This window comes from Lolium perenne, chromosome 2 (genome assembly GCF_019359855.2).
Source record: "Lolium perenne isolate Kyuss_39 chromosome 2, Kyuss_2.0, whole genome shotgun sequence".
Lineage (NCBI taxonomy): Eukaryota > Viridiplantae > Streptophyta > Magnoliopsida > Poales > Poaceae > Lolium > Lolium perenne.
Genome location: NC_067245.2, coordinates 283,972,303 through 283,996,169, shown reverse-complemented (window position 1 = coordinate 283,996,169; position 23,867 = coordinate 283,972,303). Strand labels below are relative to the sequence as shown.

General features: G+C 43.3%; 1 long non-coding RNA gene and 1 pseudogene across 1 annotated transcript; one reads left to right on the top strand and one right to left on the bottom strand.

The window, feature by feature from the left end:
* Nucleotides 1–4,233: 4,233 nt before the first annotated feature.
* On the bottom strand, nucleotides 4,234–6,565 carry LOC127329506 (uncharacterized). The gene is made up of 3 exons (XR_011752712.1): nucleotides 6,071–6,565; nucleotides 4,751–4,907; nucleotides 4,234–4,412 (listed from the first exon to the last, which is right to left on the bottom strand). It is a non-coding gene; the product is annotated as an uncharacterized lncRNA (long non-coding RNA).
* A 15,690-nt stretch (nucleotides 6,566–22,255) lies between these two features.
* LOC139835088 (uncharacterized) lies at nucleotides 22,256–23,805 on the top strand (annotated as a pseudogene).
* Nucleotides 23,806–23,867: the final 62 nt, after the last annotated feature.

The window sequence follows — 23,867 nt, the reverse complement described above, 5'->3', positions numbered from 1 at the left end:
CAAATAGAAATGATGAATATGGCATGTGAAGTTTCCAGCGATACGATACAAGCAGCGAAACTAATCAATCTACTGAACCATACATCAAGTCAACAGGAGTGAAATAATGAATATGATAAAATAAGGCAAATAACACAACACATCTGATAGATTATAAATATGCATATGATAAGGTTATTGGTATTTCATTTCCCAGGCAAAACATTCTACATAAGTTGCAGGTCGGAAGAGACATGAAGGATGAGCAAGAGTGCCTACAGGAAAGGTCGAATCCTCATTGGGGCCGGCCGGCCGGCGATCCATTGCCTCTTGCGGCCACCCCCAGTCTCTTGGTAGGAGATCATGTCGACGACGAGATGTACGTGTAGATGAGCTTCTTCTCACCGGCCATGGCCATCTCATCTCATCTCCTCGCCGACGCCAAAGTCCAAAGTCACAAGTCACACACACGATCCCCGCACGCGGTGTATGACAATAGACTTGTATTTATAGAGGAGGGAGGCAGGTTTGAATTTTCATCGAGGGAATAGCTGAGCGGGAAAGAGTTTTCAGCTCTTCTCTCCTCTGCTCTTGGTTCGTAGCTTGATGGTTGGTTTCATGGATTACTTATGTGAGTTGCCTAGAGAAGACAAACAAACACCCTATAAATTAGGCACCCTTCCTTAATTATGCGAGCTAGCGCAGAAGTTGAGCATACGATGGGAGTAATTGCTGGTGCAGGTCAGGGGCTGGATTCCTGTCCCATATTGATTAAGTAATTCCTTAATTCACGGACTGGTTTCATATCCAAGTTTCTTTTTTTGTGTCCCCAAGGTCTTTCCTTATCTACCATTTGCCAGTTCGGCTGAAATTAGTGCGTGGGCAGACTCGAAAACCCTTCATATGGATTAATTTGCAAATATTCACTTTCTCCATTATCTTGCCTAGCTATTTCATCAATCACAATGGTTGGCGTGGTGGATTCTTCCGCATGTCGTACGATCGGTCAAGATTCTCTAGATGATGCATTGACCTCGTGAAACATGGACTAGAGTAGTTAAGTAGGCCCAGAATTTGGGAACCATGAATCACACAATCGAGGTTACCAAATCAGAGCACCCTATCTATGAGGTTGAAATCCCAGATAAATAGACATGAATCCAGCATGTAAAATATTCTCTTTCAATAGTTTTTTATTTAGCCTGGTAGAAAGGACTTTTTTGCAACCGCTAGCCCCACGCATAGTCAACTCGAGCTAGCAAGCTCATCAGGCTTGTGTAACGGTGACTTGCAGGATTGACCATGGTGTGGGTGGGGTTGACCGCGATAAAAGGAACAAGACATATCAGGTCTAGCTAACTTGTAAAACCAACATGACTTGAAATATTCCTGGTATTAAAAAGATGAAGCACGTTGGTAATTACTCATGGAAGGAGCTCAATCGACGGCTGAAGTGTTGGAAATTGCCGACATGACCTTAACTCTATTTTGGACATCCACATCACTTCGCAAACAAAGAACTACTAGTACTATGCATAACTCATAGGTATTTAAGTATACATGGAGTATATGAATGTACTAAAGATGACAAGTGCAAGTAGAGAATAAAGAAATACAGAGGGAAAGAACTACACCTACTGATTTGGACGACACAATTCGACTACTTAGTGTTACAACAAATGGAGCAGTACTGCATACGCCGCCGGGTCAAGGCATAACGGACCGGAGGCAAGCCGCACCGCCCGAGCCAGTTGGCGATAGACCATGTCTGCGGAGTCGCACGAGGACGGGCCGTGTAGTGTTCCAATGACTACTTCTTTACAAGACACCTTTACAAAATGTTGCCGCCTGGATGAACTTCCACCACTAGGGCTGCACAACATACAAAACAATGCTATAAGACAATAGCAAGGCTAGAAAGAAAGTAGAACCAACAACATGTTAGAATCTCTTCTGCTTGTGGCCACGAACATGCATAAAACAATTTATGTTGATGGATTTCTAATCATAAATAACTTCAAAATGACTAGTACCTACTATCTCCTATTCACATCAAGCACTGGCTTAATGTATCACCACCACCTGCTTAAATATATTTGTCCCAGATGATGAAAACCAAGAGGCTCAGGTACCAGCAACCAAATGTAACAGAATTTAAGTCACATATGTAAAGATGCATTATTGCAAGGGTTGGACGTGTGCCTTGTAACATAGTATATGTTTTATTATAAAATCATATAAGAAACTAGTGTCAACACCTATTAAATAAGAAACCAACATATAGAGCAAGACCACACAAGGTACAGTAGTACCAGCTATGCATCAGTAGCATAGACTCAAATCCCAAGCAATGATTTGTATTAGAGTAAAGTCTGATTTCAATCTTGAATTCGTAGTAGATGTATGGATCAAACCCTCAACTCTCAATCCCTGAAATCACCACCCTGTATTTATCAATACCAGTCAATCTAAACCTTAAACATGTTGAGTTTTGTTTGGTGCACTGGAATCCCAGCCGGGAATACATTGCTCTCACGGACTACCATAGCCCATACGCCATGTTTATCTTTCTTTATATTCTCCCAAATCAATTCCCCTTTGCCGTGCTAACCTCAATCAGTTATCCTCATTGCATCCCTAGCTAGCCTCACGGAAGAACAACGGCAAGCTCGAACTCGTAGGCGGCGACATCTCTGAAGTTTCTCTACCAGTGGAGCAACGGCGGGCGGGCGTCTAGCGGCGCTGCATCGGACCTCGCGTCAGCGCCGCTCCTACTCGGAGGCCTCCCTATCCCTGGCCTCCTCCCAATTCTGGCCCTCCCCATCCTCCTGCTCCAGCGGCGGCTCCAACCGCACCTCTCTGGCCTGCCGCCAACATGCGTCTCTGCGGACTCCCTGTCTGTCTGCGGACTCCAGGTCCTCCAAGATTGAGGCGTGTGTAATCTATTTGCCTAGTTCAGAAATATCTCGGAGCCAATTTGTAATCAGATTTGCGGCGATGTCATATTGATATCGTTGAGCAGTAGCTAGCAGGGAATGGGAAAGAGGATATTTATGCCGAGTGTGGAGTTGAGAGAGAAATAAATAAGAGAGAGATATGAACATGACATACAGTGAGGTAGAGAGCTATCCTGGCCAGGATCTTTTCATTTCCGGTGTGCCTAACTTCCCCGAACTGTTTCAGGGTTTAGATTGAACAATATTTTGCCCTCAAATTAGCGAAAGTGCCCATGCTCAAATTTTGATTAAGGAAATTAGTTAGAGAAACTAAAAATCTAATCTTTCCATGCAGGAATCACATTTTCCCACTAGCAAACATAAACAACACAGTCAACGGAAAACAGGGAGACCTTCCGAGGGGGGACGTTGTGATGTAGGAGATGTCCAGGTCGAAGAAGGCAAGGGCAGCAGGTCGTACTAGACTGCCAGCAGCACCAGCGGCAGCAGGAGTTCCCGTGGTTGCCGGCAGCAGCTCCGGTGAACAACACCACCAGAGGACACCACCACCAGAATACCAACGGAGGGCACCGCCACCAGAACACCGACGGAGGGCGCCAGCGCCACCACACCACCACCAGAACAACAACTTGACCTGAGCAAAATGGAATCGAAGCATGCATTCAAACGCAGATCTGAGCCAAGCGGTTCAAGGAGGAGGGAGATGGAAAGAAAAGTGCTTACTTTTGGGCATGGGGACGCAGTTGGAGCATCAGCTCCAGGTCGAAGAAGGCAAGGGCAGCAGGTTGTACTGGATGCCAGCAACACTAGTAGGCCAGAGCTCACGTGGTTGCCGCTAGCAGCTCTGGTGGACAACACCACCAGAGGGCACCACCACCGGAACACACAAAGGGCACCACCACAAGAACACCATCGGAGGGCACCAACGCCACCACACCACCACTGGAACAACAATGTGACCTGAGCAAAATGGAATCAAAGCATGAATTCAAATGCATATCCGAGCCAAGCAATTCAAGGAGGAGGGAGAATAGAAATAAAGGTGCTTACTTTTGGACACGGGGACGTAGTTGGAGCATTAGTTCTCCTACAGGTCAGAGAAGCAACAGGCCTGGTCGATGTAGTGAGCTAGCAAGGACGAGCACAAGAACAAACTAGTTACTTCAGGTCTTAGCTCTTTTCTTCTTTACCTGAAAATCACAAATAGAAAGATCAGCCTCAAATGTTTAGTATATGAAATTACAATTTGAACTCCTAAATAAATGTACAGAGTTCGAGCCAAAGAACACAACCAGTCACCTTCACGGTAGTGTTTGAACTAGGTTTAGAACCATTGTTCCCCTTGGCGTTCCTAGCAGAAGTAAAACATCTTGTTGTGCACATGGAGTCTTCTAAGTGGAAACTGCTACATATTGCTCGACATGAACATAATGATGGCCTATGGAGTGCTTTTGCAGACCAACTCAAGACCCAGACCTGAAACACAGTTATGCTTACATCAAGTAAGGTGGTTGTGGTTATGGAGTAACACATTTGATTTTTTGGAGACACGAATATAGGTATTTCACGAAGGTCTGCTATTGAAAAACAAACAAGACATGAATTTTTGGACTAGAACAACGTTCTTGGAGACCTAGAAACACTACAATTTTAAATGAATATATACAAGTACAACCTCATGTGTCAAGGGGTATTCAAACATGTCGTCCTCATCAACATCAACACAAGACGCACACGAACACACACACTACCAGGCCAGGAGGGCCATGATTTAGAGCACCACAGGGGGGTTGCAAGATAGAAGGAGCATGTACCGTTCGGTTGTAGCAGAAGAACACCACCGCCTGTGAGCCCACCACCATCAGGCTAACGGCGGAAAGAGATCAATCAACACGAGAACAGATGCTCAATCTTGCATTCCACGACTGTAGATTCAACCTCCAAACTATTCAATTAAACAAAGGCCGAACCCTGCATTTCATAGTTGGTGAATCAGTAAGAAGCTACACCTCCATGAGTATCAAGTTTGAAAAACACTCTGGCTGAAGAAGAAAACTAATGAGCATATGTGAAAAATCCTCAAAAGCCAACAATTGCACATATGAATGGCATATCAGTCTACCAGACTTAGTACATCTTTCATCAACAAGAATGTAAAGATGAATGTATTCAGATATTTGAATCCACCATTCTAAAACGAATAAGAAACATGCACAAGCTTCACTAATATATGCATATATATATATATACTTACCAGAGAAGCATCACCCAGACGGACATACCATTGATAATTCTTGAATAGAAATCTCAACAAAATTTATTTATGGACGATGCATAGCCATTCTGGACCAACAAAATCTCACCCAGACGGACATAGCCATTCTGGACCAACAAAATTTATTTATGGACGATGCTAAAAATCCTATCAGTCTAACATATTAAGCTCAAACTCTTGCATCAACAGGAAAATAAAGATGAACCTATTTCACAATTTGAGTTAACAGTTCTAAATCACAAGCACATGCTTCCCTTTCAGTCAATACAATTAATCTTCATGCTGACTCTGTGTACATAGACATGCACATGCTTACACAGCTCATTCACTTGTCCCTCAAGAAAAACATGGACACACTACTGGCATCTGATGATGGCTCGAACATGTTCTTCCAACGGAACTTGGGGAGAATGCATATTGTTTTTTGAATCAAATCAAATGAATGGCAAGACACTTTCTTTAGTCCATGCACACGCTAACCAGTAAATATCAGCACTAAAGCATACAACAATACCGAGTATACCATCAGATCAACTTTTTTGCCAACAATAGAATTTCAGTATAAAACTTGGTCATGTACTACCCATACTGCACCCCATCTTCTTTTGGCTATCTGCTGCTTCACTCACTCCACCAAAGAAAATGATAAGCAAATAATGGTTTCAGTCAAACCAATGAATAATAAATCAAGAATGTGTATTTTCGTTGTGTTTGAGTGAATCAACACTTGCTTAAAGACACAAAAATTCTGGCAGCTGAATTCTTATTCTTGTCTAACCTATTTATTTGCATTTGGCAAGAAGATAATGCACATCTGAAGTAACAATAACAAAGCGCCAGGCTTAAGAGAGTAGATTACCTTTATGCCATTTAACTTGCGCTCGAGCTCATCCACAACCAAGCAACAAGACGTTGGCAGTGGCCTCTCCGCCGACATCACAAAGGGCAGAAACATGTGTCCCATAGAGCAACCAAGGGTGCGTTGCAGAAAAAAACAGTAGGTACAGATAATCATGATAAAAATTAATTGCTATAGTTCAGTACATGAAAAGTATAAGCATGCATGACATTCTCTATGCTTGGCATGCAGAATTTTCAAGAATAGAAATTAAATGCTAAAAATCAGTACATGTTCCTAAATAAAAAGTATTACCTCCATTCCGAAATATGAGCCTTATATTTTGGAATGGAGGTGGTATCACTTTATCATGCTGATTGAACTACAATTGCTTAAGTTCTTCTAGATCCAAAGAGATGATTTTTTTTCCAGGAGAGTAAAAATGCTGAAGTGGGTGGTATACAACAAGGTCTGAGATTCCAAACAAAGGACAACAGACCATCTCAGACTCAATAGATTGCTATATTTGATGTTGTGCAACTTAAAAATGAATGGACATGTTCATGTAATTTTCTCCCTATAGCCGCTACACTAAATAGCTCATGTTTCCCTACTGTAAGAGGGTTTCCTAACGCAAACAATCTCTTCTATGTCCAGACAAACAAACCAGCAATCTAGGTTCACGTATCCATGAAAAGGTACTAGCTAGTCAAATTGTTAAAGTAGATAAGTAGAGAAAAGCTTTGGTTTAGCTAGCAAAATATGAAACTTTACCACGGTATGGTAAGCAGGCTCATCCTCATCAGCCCCCCCCCCCCCCCCCCACAGAATAAATTCTTGAGCTCAGAGCGGAAAACAACACATCAATCAATAGTAATAGTCACGAGAAAAGAAAGTTTATCTGGCAGCACCGGACATGCCACGAGTTCTACTTGCCACTGGGAGAAAGTGAGGTCCTGCTAGTCAGAGGGAAGCTCAAAGAGGAAGGCAAGACGAGGGGTGCCGCCCTGGAACTCGTTCCTAGTCGCCCCCATCGCATTGGCAAAGTCGAACTACCGAGGAAGAGCCTCAAACACATGTACCCAAGCTCCGATCTTGTCGCCTAAAGAAATCAACATGTCAAAGATAATGAGGGGGTCGCTAAAAATTGACAACTGAAAGTATTATCAGGTGACCCGAAACAGTGCTTCTTTTGTTTTTTAGTGTTATCATAGAAAAAGAACATGGTTATTCTAACTACCATGCACTCTAGGAAATAAAAATTAACAGCTGCTAAAGGGAAAGATATCTATATCCATTAAGGATACAAAAAAACTTCAAATCTAGCTTGGATATCTGACATGTAGCTTTGACAGTCATAATCTTTTCAGAACCACCAAAGATGGTTACCAGCACATATATCTAATGGGAATGTAAGAAAACACTAGTGAATCAAACCTCAAATAGATTGTGAAATAGATTGTCACTGATATGATATCTTACTTCTAGTTTCAACTTTCAACATCATACATCAACATAACATGCAACCTGGAGGCTCGGACCAGCTAGAAGGTGACTAGGTCTAGGTGGTATTAAGATAATATCGGAACAAAAATGTCAAGGAAGTAATAGATAGGAATGTACCAATCAAACAGAACCAAAACCTACATGTCAGCTACTTGGCTCAACACAAATCAGATGATCTTGAAAATTAATGATATATCTAACATTGTCACAACTTCACAAATTACAACAGGATGTGACAAAGCATTTTAGACAAATACAACTCAATTTTATAGAAGTAATTTTGGTCAAAATTCACTGAATTTGAAACACAATTCAGTCATATCCCAAATAAATTCGGCAGACAATCTATTTATTTATACCATCTCAACTTGGACATATTCAAATCAATTTCAAAAAGATATGAACTCTAAGTACAGATAATGAATGCATCTTGGACTGAAAATGAGAGAGAAAATAACTTAGTAAACATACCTACTATCTACACAGATGAGCATGAAAAGCCAGTTACTATCGACAAAGGCAGACAATAGCAGCGTTGGGTCCGTCGCACGCCTCTCAGCCCTTGGTCTGGGTGACAGGGAGGCTCAGGCAGGAGGGTGGAGGTGCTGGTCACCATTTGGCGTCGACGCCGGGCAAGAGCACCGATGCGGTCGTAACCGCGGGCAAGCTGCAGAGCTCCTCTCCAGCTCAATATCTCTCCCACAAGATGGTCAAGATGACATTGATCTACAAGTCGGAGAAATATTTCATGCTATAATCAATCACACAAGCTACCCACTCAGTAGTCATATGGAAGTGCAATGAACTGAAGGAAACACACGCACATCATTCAGACTAAGAAGTGACAGATTGATCTTGCTCTGAATCCCATAGATCCAACGAGCCCTGCTACTCCAACCGATGACAAGACTGGGCATCGATGTTGGACATACCAGGAGCAAACATGTAGGTGCAAAACTCTGAAATACTCACAACATGGGGAAAATGTAAACCAATAGCTCGATGGAACAAAAATAAATAAGAAAATTCAAGGAAGGCACAACCCTTCCCCAACCTGGTCTGTAACAAGTGCTAGTTTCTCGATGTGACGCAAGCCAAGAGGATGCAACATCGTAATAGAGAAATAGCACTAACTACAACCTTAACATGGGTGAACCAAATTTCCATAATCCAATAGAAAAACATCACCAGTTATGATACAATGATACAGTCCGTTCAGCTAATTGAACAAAATGAAAAGATTATGTGCCTTATAGATAAAGCAAGCATAAGAAATGTAGAAATATAGATAAGAGTCACTACAAGATTACCAAGCTTTGCCCTTTGCATCGGTAGCTAGCAGCCGTGATAAATTAAAGTAGGAGAATCTCAGATACAAGGAAAGCATATCGCACATGATTTCATAGCATCAGACAAGCGCAAACTCGGGGCCTTCAGAGCTTAATCACAACAACAGATAGCACTCACCAAGAACATGAAGAGAAGCTCCCGGAGGTCGCGGGCCTCGCTGGTACTATCGCTGGCCTTGTAGCTCATAGTAGAGGCAGCATTCTGGCAACCGGTGTTCATACCGGCCCTTCGACAGTAGAATGTCCCAGTGAGTAAAGCATGGATATCAACTTCTAAAAAGATACATTACATCGAAACTTAAAAAAGACTCAGATATTGGCAAAAGGGATTTCATTCTACTCACAACATAAGAAAATCAATAGTCAGCTGTTATCACTTTACTCTTAAGCCTATCCCAAGTAAGGAAAATACTCCTAGTCAAACCATCAAGAGGGCTAACTACTGGAGGACAATACGACTGTGTTAATCAGGTAAATAAAGAGCATGACAAAATAAGTGTACTTTCGCAAGCTAAAACCATTATCAGGAATTACATATATATAGATGGGAAAAGTAAGTGCAAAATAAGAAATTCTAGCGTAAACCATGATTGAGCTGAGTACATTGAAATGCAACCAATGGTTGACACGTTAATAAGTAGCGCCTGCCATGTCAGCAAAAAGAAACAAGAACTTGAGTTAACAAGTTAGGAAAATAGCTTCCAAAAAATGGAGCTAAATCAGCTATAGCTTGAGTTTTTGTTGCTCAAATGAATCGCCAAAAATCCGGTAACCTTCTAGAGATTTATTATTTTAGTACAAAAGCTGAATCCATTATCATGATACGAGAACAATGATTAATCAGGACTACCAAGTAATTTGTACAAAGCAATCACCTAGATACCCAAAAGATGGCTGGAGCAGGACATAGCAAGTAGGCTAGAGGACAAGGTAAAAAATGGACCTTTTGCATGGCATCATCAACATCTCCCTCGAGCTCGAGATGGGGATGGACGAATTCCTCATCGAGATTATCTAGCTCATTCTCCTCCACCCCTTCTGGATCATCATCCACGTCCATACCCTACTCCATCCCACTCCTTGCTCCAGGTGGCACGGACAGTGAACAAACATAGGAGTTGCTGATGGAGGTGCGGGCCATCAACCTCTCTATCCAAGCGGCGGGGAGGGCCGAGTAGGGCAACAGAGAACATAGCGTGGAGGTGTCACTGTTCGTTGGCAAGAGTTGTGTTGTACATGGTTGTCACCTTCCAGTGAGGCACGCATCTCCTCTCTCTGTCTACCACAACAAACCACCCGCTAATCATGTATAAAACGAGTAGCATGAGCAAATATGTTTTACTTTTGAAAGTTGAAACCATTATGAAGAATTGCATGTATAGAGATAGGAAATAAACAAAGTGAATACATTGAAATGCAAACAATGATACTTGAAAAGATAATAAGTAGAACCTGCCATGCCATGTTAGTAAGTAGAAACAAAAACCTTTTCTGTTAATAACTTGAGAAGATAGCTTTTTATTTCATGAGACACAGCCGTGGTCATACAAATGTACGGAGATGCACTCAAATGTTCAAGATATAGAGCTAAATCCGGCTTGGTTTTGTTAATCAAATGAATCACCAAAAAATACGTGCTACCAGAGATCGATTCCAAAACATCTCAGCAACAGTAGCTATATGTGGATGTTTTGAATTGCATACTGTAACTAAGAGAAGAAAGAACTAACTAGCATATCATTCACAGACAGAAAAACACTTGAAATAGACCTAGAAATAAGTGAGAGGTCTACCTCACTATGGCAGAACAAACTAAACGAAGACATGCAGTAGTAGCAGCTGCTAGCAGCCTTGGTTCGTCAGCTAGGTCAGGGCAGCAACGCTCCAAATGCATCTCAGCTCTTGGTCCGAGGGCAGGGAGGACCGAGAAGGAGTGCAGATGGCGTTGCGGTGAAGTTGGTCACTGTCCGACTTCGGCGCCAACAAGAGTGCCACTGTGGTCACCACTTCACGGCAAGATGCACAGCGTCTCCTATTCAATCTCTCTCACATAGGTGCTCAAGAATATGTCTGATCAATCTGCAAATTATTTCCACAAGCACGACTAAAGAGTTTAACTCCCAAATTTGATAAGATTATAGAGAAATAAAATCATTTCGCAGATAATGTCAATATACGAACAGGTTTTTCATTTACAAGTAAAAAAAACAGAAGCGGTGAAATGATCTAGGTAATGTAATGTAACACCGTACTAACATCAAGCACAACAAGATTCTTGATGGCCGCTGTACCAAAATCAGGACATACCAAATCAGGTCGGAATTCCTATCTTAGTGACTCCGGCGCTAGTACATAAAAAGGTGAATCAATACATCGATACCCAGATTTGATCATTATATGATGAACTACAATCCAAACCAATATTTAATACATTAGGTGCTTTCCAAAAGAAAATTGCATCTCACCAACCAAAATTCATGAATGTTTTTCGATAAAGGGCGCTTTATTACTCAAAAAGTTTTGAAGCAATACACCCAGCCTCTGCATAACCAGGATGCACACAGCCGTTCAAAGAAACAAAAGTTTAAACAAAAAATAAAACAAGTGTCTGACATAGGCTAATCCTCATTTGCTTCAATTCGCCTATTATGTTGCCATCCATGTTGGGAAATAAACTCCTTTGCCGTGTTCTCCAAACGTGTAGACACCTCCGTAAAGAGGTCGCGGTCCTCCAAGCGTTGGAGTGGCGACCATGAACGGAGCAAAGCCGTAACGCGGTAGACAACCTGCAAGAGAGAGGAAGATTTGTCATTAAAAACCTTGTCATTTCTACATAGCCAGAGCGACCAAACGACAGCAATCGCTCCCACTCGGATAAGTGTTTTGTACCTAGCGTCAACCCCATTTAGCCAATTGCCAAAAATATTTGCAATGCTACGAGGTGGATATAAGGTAGAACCTATCTGAATGATTGACCATATAGACCTAGCAACCGGACAACTGAAGAAAAGATGTTTTATTGTCTCTTGTTCATGACAAAAAACACATTTCGTACAGCCGTGCCAATTGCGTTTGGCAAGGTTGTCCTTAGTAAGAATCACACCCCGACGAAGATACCATGCAAAAACCTTCGTTTTCAGAGGTATCTTCATCTTCCAGATGTACTTATTATTCATGATCGGTTGATTGGGTATAATTAAAGCCTTGTACATGGAGCTAACCGAGAATTTACCATTCTTGGTTAGATTCCAGCGAAACTCATCAGCCCCTGGGACCAACTGGATTGAAGCTAACCTTTGTAGCAATTCGTTCCATGAAACCAGTCTAGGGCCAGTGATATCTCGCCTGAAAGACATAGAGGGTGGAGAGGTTTCCATTACCTTTTGCAAGGTATCACTCTTGTGTCGAACAATGTTGTACAAAGCCGGATATTGTTCACGGAGAGTGGTTGTACCCAACCATCTATCCTCCCAGAACCTTATCTCTGACCCATTCCTAATGGAGAACGAACCAAACGGGAAAAAGTACTTTTTGGTTGCCATAATGCCTGCCCAAAAGTGGGAATCTCCTGGTTTCCAATAAACCTGAGATATTGCTTTCGAGCCCACATACTTTCTCCGTAAAAGTTGCTGCCATCTACCCTCCTCAGTTAACAACCTGGCAAGCCATTTTCCTAGCAAGGCCTTGTTTTTAACTTCAAGATCATGAACCCCTAGTCCACCTTGATCTTTTGGGCGGCAAACAACACTCCATTTGGTCAACCGATATTTTTTCTTCTCATTATCCCCTTGCCAAAAGAATCTTGATCGGAAATAATCCAATCTATGTAAGACTCCTTTAGGCAACTGGAAGAAAGAAATCATATACAGTACCATATTTGTAAGTACTGAATTAATGAGAACTAATCTTCCACCAAGGGATAAAAGTTTTCCTTTCCAACTACTGAGGCGTTTCTGGAGTCTTTCCTCGACAATTTTCCACTCGGCTAGAGTAAGCCTCCGGTAATGTACCGGAATGCCAAGATAGCTGATTGGAAAACATCCCAACCCACATCCGAATAATTCGGCATATAGGTTGGCATCGTCTTTGGCCTCACCGAAACAAAACAATTCGCTTTTATGGAAGTTTATCTTAAGTCCGGACAATTGCTCAAAAGCTGAGAGAATTAACTTCAGATTTCTTGCCTTATCCAAATCATGATCCATAAATAGAATTGTGTCATCGGCGTATTGAAGGATAGATAAACCCCCATCAACTAAATGAGGGACTACCCCTTCAATCTGACCATCAAGTTTAGCTCGCTCAATTATAATAGCAAGCATATCCGCTACAATGTTAAACAACAATGGGGAGATGGGATCGCCTTGCCTCAAACCTTTTTTTGTCTGGAAATATCTACCAACGTCATCATTGACCTTGATGGCAACACTTCCTCCAAAAACAAAGTTATTAATTAGAGCGCGCCACTCATCGGAAAAACCTTTCATCCTGAGCGTCTGTTGAAGGAAAGACCACTTAACCTTATCATAGGCTTTTTCAAAGTCGATTTTGAGTATTACCCCATTCAACTTTTTGCGGTGCATCTCATGTATTGTTTCGTGCAAAGTGACAACACCATCTAGGATGTATCTACCTTGCATGAAAGCCGTCTGAGATGGAAGTACCACTTGATCAGCCACAGAATTAAGTCTAATAGTGGCCACTTTTGTGAAAATCTTAAAGCAAACATTAAGGAGGCAAATAGGTCGGTACTGTTGAATCCGTTCCGCATCAATTACTTTTGGTAATAGAATGATTTCACCAAAATTGATGCGGAAAAGATCAAGTTGCCCCTTATGAAGTTCACTAAAGAGTTCCAAAAGATCAACCTTAATAATGTCCCAGAAGGATTGATAAAATTCAGCTGGGAAACCATCGGGACCTGGCGCCTTATTATGTTCCATCTGGAAAACCGCTTTCCTTATTTCTTCCTCGGAATAGGGAGAAGTGAGAATAGCATTTTCTTGTGGAGACACTTGAGGTATATCATCAGTCCTGGACTCGTCCATGGATATATCAGATTCCTCAGGGGTGCCAAACAGCCCTTTATAAAACGTGGTAATATATGACTTGAGCTGCTCATGACCCTCAATCACACCCTCTTCCTGTACTAGAGAATGAATGAGTTTCTTTCTGTGTCTGCCATTGGCAACACTATGAAAGTATCTCGTATTCGAATCTCCTTCCAGTAAAAATTGGGACTTAGATCGTTGGTACCATTTGAGTTCCTCCTCCCGTAGCAGACCCGCTAACTTTGCATTGAGTTGACTCTTAAGATCAATCTCGTGCGTAGTTAGAGGTCGTACCTCGGCGATTGCCTCTAAATCATCAATTGTTGATGATAGGCTGAGCTTCTCCTTTTTGAGTTGCCCAGTCATGTGCTTAGACCAACCCCCAAGGTATCTACGCATCGAGCGCATTTTATTATTCCACCTTTGGATTGGACTGTTTCCAGCAACTGGCTTATCCCAAATAAATTTAATCATATCTGAGAAACCCTCCCGCAGTAGCCATCCGAGTTCAAATTTGAATTGGCGTCTACGCTGAGGAGACGGTGTCCCGGTCGAAAGTAAAATAGATGCATGATCCGACAAAGCTTCTATACGAGGCAGGACCCGTACCGAGACTAGAGGAAATTTTAATTCCCAATCTGAGTCCATCAATACTCGATCTAGCTTCTCATAAGTAGGCTCTGGGAGACTATTTGCCCAAGTAAATTGTCTCCCAACCATTGAAACCTCTTTTAAATCCAAGCTATCAATGACAGCATTGAATAAGAAAGGCCAATGTGTGTCGAATCTGCCCCTGCTCTTCTCTTGAGGGTATCTTAGCATATTAAAATCGCCCCCAATAATGATTGGGTGTGGATTATCTTTTGCTAGATTAACCAACTCACGAAGAAAAGCGGGTTTAGCCGCATCTTGGGCAGCCCCATAGACTGAAACCAAACTCCAAGTGAAATTATCAGATTTATTCCGAATGTGGAGTTTTATATGAAAATCTCCTCCAGAATTATCTAAAATTTCCATAGTTGAAGTTCGGACCCCAACTAGAAGGCCACCAGAGCGCCCCCGAGGTAGGCGGGATACCCAAGCAAAGTCTTCCCCGCCTGAAAGGCGATTTAGAAAACTTGTTGAGTAATTCCGCTTGCCCGTCTCGGAAATGGCAATAAAATCTAGAGCATGTTCCCTAATACAATCAGCAATGTGTAAGTGTTTAGCCAAGTCCTTTAGACCTCTGCTATTCCTAAACATGCCATTCATTTGGAAACTATGGAAGATTTAGATGTCTTAGCCTTTTTGTTAGGCCAAGCATTTCTTTTAAGAGATGAGGCTCTGGATTTACGTGTCGCCGCATGTAGTTCAATGCATGAACCCAACGTCTCGTCATCCAGACCAACCTCCGATACCTCTCCAACTAGATGCGTGAGAAGCTGTCCGTCTGAGACGGCATACACTTCCTCATCATCTTCGTCAGTAAATAAGGTATCTGGCTTACTCAAAGTCATAGGAGCAACTTTAATTCATGAATGTTTGATTGCATCTTGTAATAAAAATGAGAGATAGCTAGCAGATCACACATAGAACAAGCGTGCAATTAAACAGACCTGGAAAAAGAACAGACCCATAAAGAGATTCTATTATGATCTGATGAACCAAACAGAGGACGGAGAACCAATGTCTGTGGATGACGTACTATTATTTAAAAACATGGTGAATCGATGAACCAACACACAGCTTTGATTGTGAAATCCAAACGATTTTGCAGGGGAAAAAAATGACCTTTTGCGGGGCGGCGTCATGGAGGGTGCCTCCGTCGAGCTGGGGCTGGGCGAGCTCGAGGATGTCCTCCCCTCATCCCCTTCTGCCATCGGAGGAGGCTGTCCCTGCAGCTACTGCAATCCATTCGAGATGGAGAAAAGGGCGGAGGAGGAGGGTCAGCGGGAGATGCAGACACCCGGGGCACTCGGACGCGCTCGCCGGCGGTGATGCGGGGCCCAAGATGGGCGACCGGCGCTACAACGTGGACGCCTGCATCCGCGAGGGCCGCGGCTGGTGGCTGGCTACGTCTGCTGCAGGTGGCCGCCGAGCCGCCCCACCGACTTAGCTATTCCTCGCTGTGGGACTAGAGAGGATGGGAGGGGGAGAGGGGGAGATTGGATGGGAATGCGTTGGGGAGAGGAGGAGGCGGCGACCTCGACCATGGTGTGCTGCGGGCGGAGTGAATGCCGGCGGGTGGCGGCGGAGTGAATGCCGGCGGGTGGATGGCGGGGGTATCGAAAGGACAAATTAAGGGGAACGAGGTTGGGTCGCGTCTTCGGGAGGCTCGAGGCGTTGGATTTCTGTTGTCGCATTGGCACGATCAAGAGGCTAAATTTTCTCCGCTAATTTCAGCATCTCCAAAATTTCAGCGGCGTGCTCGACTCCATTTTCGTTTCGCGCTGGATTTTGTTTTAAAATGGGAGGTGCTGGAGTACAGGATTTGCAATATGGCCACGCGTGCATCCACACCTGTTACGAACTCCCTCCTTACTAGTAAAATGTAGTGCATATAAATTTTTAGACAAATCAATGTAAAATTTGACCAAGTATGTGTAGAATTAAATATCAACATTTGGAATACCAAATGAAATACCATTAGATTTATCATCATTTATATTTTCATACAGTATACATTAAGTCTTGTAGATAAAAATAATTTTATCTATAAATACTTTTGAAATATGTTATACACACTACACTGTGGCAATGAGGGTAAAAAGTTTTATCTCGAAAAAGCGGTTTGTGGCCTGATGATGGTGGATGACCTACGGAGCCCAAAGACCGAGCCACGTGCATGAGCATGTTGCCCGCCAAAAGGCGATGCGGAGTCGGACACAAACCGAGACGACGCGTTGGAAAACCTTGAGCTGAAGCGCTAGACTCTACATGGTTCGTCGAGAACCTGACAACACCCAAGGTGCCAAGAATTAATCCCAAATGAAGAACCAAAGGGGGATATGCATACACCAAGTACAAGAACACATTGGAGTGTCTATGGCGCGATCGAAAGGCATTCAATATATAAGAGTATGTGACGGCAATCGGTGTATGCATATTCCCCCGACCACAAACATGTGATGTCAAAGTGTTGCCACCATGGTCGAAAGTCGGCGCCACCCCAAGACGCCCAAGCAATTTTGCATGGAACACCATAAACACAACCTAGTGGCTATTTTGGGTTTCTAACGGTTTTCTTTTTGTGTGATGTCATGTGTCCCCCTAATATACGGCTCATAAATATGCTATGTTTTCTTCCAAGCGGTGACTTTTCTCTTTGATAGTAATAATATATCATATGACATAGGAACAACACCAAGTCAAAAATAGTCCATGCAAGCGGAGGAGAGTTCTCGACCTTTCCTCGCATATATTTCATGTGAAACCCTAATTCATGGGTTCTCTGACATGTACCCCTAGCTTTTCATCTAAAATGCTTATTTCATGTGACTTAATTACTCCTTATTTATGTTAGAATATTTCATAAGGTCATGACCAACACAAAAAAAAATTTACCCCGCGTCCAAACAAGAGTTAGGTCGATGGCCTCAAAGTTTGCATTATAAGTGTAGAACCTTCTTAAATGATAATTTTGTTCGTGAAGAAAGTGTCACTTCAAAGTTGAGCGCTATATTTTTCTCTATATAGGACCCTATATACCCATATAAGGACCTCATGCAAGAGTAGGAGAGTTTTCGACCCTTTTTCACACATTTTCATGAGAAGCCCTGACACGTGAGCAATATCACCCCTAGCTTTTCATCGAAAGTGGTTATTTCATGTGACATAACCTCCTTTCTTCTAGAATATGCCGTTGCAACGCAATCATCCCAAAAAGAGACCACGTTCAAACAAGAGTGGGGTCGATGGCTTCAGAGCGGGAGTTTGCACTATAAGTTCACAATCTTCCTAGCGGGTAGTTTTTCTTGCAGATAATAAGTTGTCAGTTCGTAGTTGTGTCACTAGTAGGAATTAGCTTATAGGCATAAAAATAGTAGTGGCGCACTATAAAAGTTCCATGATGTCGGTATTTGGACAAAATACCATTGGCGTACACAATGTTCGAACACCGCTAGTAGTGGCATATCAACGGTGTAGCCAGGGCATGGCACACTGTCACTTTTGTGGGGCCCGGCAACCTGGCCCGAACAGAAAAGGGCGGCGTGGCCCACTAGGCGACGCCGCTGACACATACCAGCGACGTAGCCCATTGGGCCAGGACGCCGACTTTTCCACATGACCTACCAACAAAAGCCGCCACATCCTCTTCCTCACCTCCCCGGCTCCTCACACTACTTAATCCCACATGTCTGGCTCCCTGCCACTCCCACCCCCACCCATTCGTCGCGCCGCCACCAAAAGATAGCTAGTGTACTAGAACCAATGAATCAATCACATGCACGACACTTGCTACTTACTAGTACTGATCCATGAAATATATACTAGTACTTTCCATTGCTGGTCATGACAATCATCAAATTTAGATGATCAAGATTAACAAAACTAAAATGATCACAATGTGGGTTCAACGGCGGGGTCTACCAGGAGATTTGGCCATGCGTATATACTTAGGTGTCCTTTGTTTGTGTGCATCATGTACACGTGACCGGACATGCACGTGACTGGTCCGACTAAGAGCCTAGACAGTGCATGCAAGCATGTCGTGAGACAACCCCTTTGAGTGTGACATGCTAGGCTTTGAGACCGCTACCTCACCCCCGAGGCAGTGCGCCCGATAGTCATTCCGCCCATCGATGCCAATTTCGTCAAGAAGAGGTCTATAGATGTCAAAAGATAATAATTATGTGTTTGAAAAATAAAAACGATTGATTCGTTTGTGAAAGTGGAAAAATGGAAAGAAAATATTATTAGTGGATGTTATTGCATTTGCTAAAGGAAAAAAAGTAGAAGCTAGAGCATATGTACCCGTTGTTACATTTGATCACAAGGATTATCCATGAACAAAGAGTGAGTATGCATGAGTGGCCTTGCTAGCTAGAGAGAGAAAGAAAGAAAGAAAAAAAATCAGAATTTTTCAACAACAAATAAAAGATAACCAGAACCAGTTACATACTCCAAACCGGCTGACATGTATGCATGTAAGCTGTCAAGGCATCAGCTAGCTAATGGCGAAAATAGAGAAAATGTGGGCCGGGGTACATAGCCAAATTCGGCCAACCTGCAGCAAGGAGGCCCGTTCTGCTTCCTTCTATGGCAAATTGGAAGATCATCGGCTGGAGTTGATTTATTAGACCAGAAAAAAATTCAATCGAACCCTAAGCCTACCCACCATTTTCCTCTCCGCTCCCCTTCCCGCTCTGTCCCCTCCCGCGACGAGAGAGGCGGCGGCGCCCCAACTCGTCGGCGCGGTTGGCTTGCTCGCCGGACCGCGTCGCGCGCATGGCCGTTGGAGCCCGACTCCTTGCCGTGCGCCGATTCGCCGACGTTTGGCCGGGACGCCGACGGCAATTAGGCCATGGCCGTGCGGCATGTGGACGCGTCCGCGCTCATCCCCGAGGACCACCACGGCCACCAAAGGTCGATTTTTTTTTGCCTGCTACTGAGAACAATCTAGCTGTACACCCAAGATCTTGATTTTTGTTGGAGCAGAAATAGAGCTCCTTTCCACGTTTTGGGTTGCAGATAGATGCAAAGCAGGTCTATGTTAACATTTGTGAAATATGCATTTTGAACAATTTATAAGGAGATTTGAGTTGTTTCAGTTTAGTAAATTAAGCATGGATTTTTTGTGTGTTAGCAAACTGTTCCTTATCTGCAGCTATTTAGTCAACTAATTTCAATTGTTTAATATACTAGTTTCCTCACCAATTGCTCTAATTAGTTAGCTGAAACTTTAGGTTGGTGAAAAAAAGATCAAAGTTTGTTTTTTATTGAAGTGGACAGTGTAGTGCAATCAGCTGTTTATGTTATTGCTTTGGCGTGCCAGGAGGTCGATTTAGTAGCTTGTTAATTTTATTATGTTAGGAAGTTCACTTATGCTAATCGGCTATTGAGCAGCTCGAGCAGTAGGTGGATTGGACAAATCTTGTGTGGACATCTTGGATTAGAGTCTCATGTACATCTCTAGCTTCCAAAAAATTGTTTCTTTTCTCCTGTTGAATAAACTGAATTTGTAGGCAGCAGAGGAAGCCTGCATGTATGGGTTACATATTTTTCAGGTTCATAGCATATCGGAGGGGGAGGGGAGCAGAAGGGAGGTAAGCTCAATGTCATCAGCGACGTCCACCTCCGCCCTTGCTGGCTTGCGCTGGCATCGTAGGCGTTCTTCTTCGATGCCCATGGGTTTAGGTAAGTTACTGGTTCCTACCATTGAGCCTATGTCATGAACATGATTATTTGAAGTGTTTATTGGCATGCCATGCATCAGGTCAGGCTGTTGTATCAGAGTGATGTATAACCATTTAATGGCATGGAAAGATTTTGATCTGACCACGTATCGAAATGTACACAATTTGGCTGGGAGTTGCAACATGGGCCTTTGGTGTTTTTATGGACCGTCCGTGTGAAGAAGAGCTTGTATGTGTTGGCAGTTTGTCCTTGCCTGTCATGTTAGGATGCCCGCCTTGGCTGAATCTGGTTGAATTTGGTCGTAGTGATCATGCAACTATGTAGCAAATCTGTTCCTGTTGTGTTTCGGCTTTTTAAATGCAAAATGAATGCATATACACGTACCATGTGAGCAGCATGTATACAAAATGTTTAGTGTTGCTGGCATAATGTTTTGCTGAAGCTTTGCTTGTTGAAACATGCCCTTTGTTGTTTTAATGGTATCCATCTGTCGGAAGAGTGTAGTTTTGAAGAGCTGTACAGATTTGCGAAAGTTTAATGGTGTTCAAGTACAAGACGGCGTGGGTGAGAGTGAGGCTCTGCTGCTTCTTGGAGATGATGCTGTTGGTGCCGTGTTTATGTAGAAAGATTAGTGCTTCAAGTCTTGTACTGTAGAGTCTTATTTCAGAGATTGTAATTGATAGTATGTACTCGGTTTGCAACCTTATTAGTACTCGGTTGAAAAAATAAATCCTCCATTTCCTGGGCGTTTCTTATTAACACTTATTTAGTAGTACGTATATGTTTGGACGATTTGTTTTTGTAGCAGGTTTGGCTAGTGGGTGGTGCGATTGAAAGAAGCAAAGCAAGTTTGCAAATGGATGGAGGAAGAGAAAAAATAGGTTTGGTTCAATCAGGAATTCGTTGCGTACAGATGGTGGAATCGATGGATGGATCAAGAAAGAAAATGATTGAAACATCATAAATGGAGTCGAGTAGTAGCTGCCGCTGGGGTGCACGTACTTGGGCGAGTTTGAAAATCAATCGACGCAGTTAAAGAGGCAAGTTTGGGTGGCGCAGAGTAAAAAACCAAACCCGCGGGGAAAAGCGTCAAGCTTGATTGAATAATAATAATAATGAATTGATTGGATTAAGCAAACGGATGAAAAGGAAGGAAACGGGAACCTGTGCGCTGTATCGTCGTGCCCGTGTTTACAGTAAGTAGTTATTTTTTTCCTTTGATTTTGTGGTTTAGCGTGCAGGGAGCGAGCGAAGAAACAAAAGAGCGCGTCTTATTATTTTTTTTCCTTTGATATTATTTGCGGGAGAAAAGAAAAGAAAAGAAGTATAGCAAACAGTGACCGAACCAGGGCGATGCTAAATAGCGCGCACGCTGTTTGCCGATTCTGAGTGCACGCGCTATTTATTTGTTTGGGCGAAGAAGAAAAAAAAAAGGAGAGGGTGGTAGGACTCCGCGAAAATGTATCGCTTCAACAAAGAAAAAGAAAAAGGAGGCCGGCATCCAAATAGTGCCTTCCATGCATCGATCGGCCGTGCGCGAACCAGCCGGCTGAACCCAACCATCTTTCTCTATTTTTCGTAACGCAGTCTCTTTTTCTTTTCTTTTGATTGCACCGAAACGGAACAAACGTGGGAAGAAAGTCAAGAAACCCGCGCGCAATTATTACCAAGTCAATCGCGGACGTGACAGCTGTAGCGTAGCGGGTAAGATTTGGGGGCCAGCTCACCCAACTCCTTGGCGCCCGTGTACATAGCTTGCCGTTGAAACTCGTACCACGAGTTTTTTTATAAAGTTTTTCAAACTGAATTTGTTTTCAACTCGGTACAAACCTAAAAGTATAATTGCGTATACATCCAAACAGGGCCCAGGAAACCTACACAAACGCAACGGGGGACGATCGGCCGAAAAAACCGAAACAGCATCGACACCGCTCCCCCGAATCAGGGACTGACCCCGACTCAACGGCAACTCCGAGCTCCCTCCATGGCAGCAGCTTCCGTCGCCGCCGCGACCTCGCGAGCGGTCGAACCCCACCGCAACGCCTCCCCGGAACCGTCATCCCAGGCGCCCTCCTCGTCCTCATCGCGCGCCGCAGAGGCAGAGGCGGGACCGGTGTCCTTTGATGGCGGCGCCGAGGAGGGCGAGCTCCACCTCGACTCCCCGTGGGTCGCGCCGGCTGAGGCGGACTCGAGGCTGGAGGAGGCCGCGGCTGCCGCGGGACTCCGTCTTTGCGCCGAGAACGAGGCAGAAGCAGATGAGATACGGGACAACCTGCTGCGACAGGACGACGAGGTCGGTCTACCAAAATCAAAATTGGAATTTTTCATCACTAATCTTACCTATGATCTTGATCTGAGCTATAGCGAAAAGTTGCAATGCATTTTCTCAATTCGTACGGTCGTGACGCTGCGTCTGATTTGTTATTTTGGAAGGTTCTGCTGAAAACTGCATAGAGTGGATATTAGATTACTTACTGTAAAACTGGGATATTCTCGTATTTCAATTTCTAAGAAACGAAGTTTAGCTAATTTTCCTTATAAGTTGCGCATATACTGTAAAAAAAAGGAAAAAAAATGACTTTTTGAGGTTGTGATGGCGTTGCTTTTGGAATTACGAACTGCGTCGCTTCAGGGTTTGCCAACAGCGTTGCTTCATTGTACAATTTGATACTTCACGATACTAGCATGGCTAATTTTTGCTTCCTCATTTGATCTTCACTACAGATGATGGCACTGGAGGCAATATACGGGGACGATCTCGCTGTACTAGAAAACAAAGGAGCGCTCCGCCATTTTCAGGTTACTTATACTGTCCATCAGTGTTTTGTCTGGGTGATAAAAGCTTTGTTCTGATGATTTTTTTAAAAAATTTCTTTAATTCCAGATTTACATACGGTACGAATTGCAAAATGCCGCTGAAGTGTGCGCTAGGTTTTCTCCTGTCAATAGAATTGGAGAAGACAGAGGATGTCCTGATGATTGTATAGAACAACATGAGGAGGATAAAGGGGATGACTTCTCCTATTCTTGCAGCTTTGAGCACCTACCCCCTCTAATATTGACATGCTTGCTCCCGCAGTCCTATCCAAGCAAAGAGCCCCCCATATTTTACAGTCACCGCTAAATGGATGGACGGGCCTAGTGTTTCTCAGCTCTGTGAGATGCTTGACACCATTTGGGCAGAGATGCCGGGGGAAGAAGTTGTGTACCGATGGATTGAGTGGATACACACTTCTTCTTTGCCACACCTCGGGTTCGACAACAAAATAACATTAGGTCCAGATATTCCTAAGCACAAAGGAGATAGCCGTGCAATCTCTAGAAGTCTATCATTGGAGTCTGTGATCCCTTTGATGCTCAGTTACAATAGTAGGAAGTGTCATCAAGTTTTTCTTGAGGATCTCCACATGTGCATGATTTGCCTTAACCAGAGCAAAGGTAAGCTTTTTTTTTTTTTTTTCTTTTTTGACTTCTTTTCTGTTCTGCAGTAGTGCCAAATAATGAGCATGCCTAGTTATTATTTTCTGGCCGTTGGTGGCTTTATTAATTTAAAGCTGGGCGTAATGCCTTATGTTT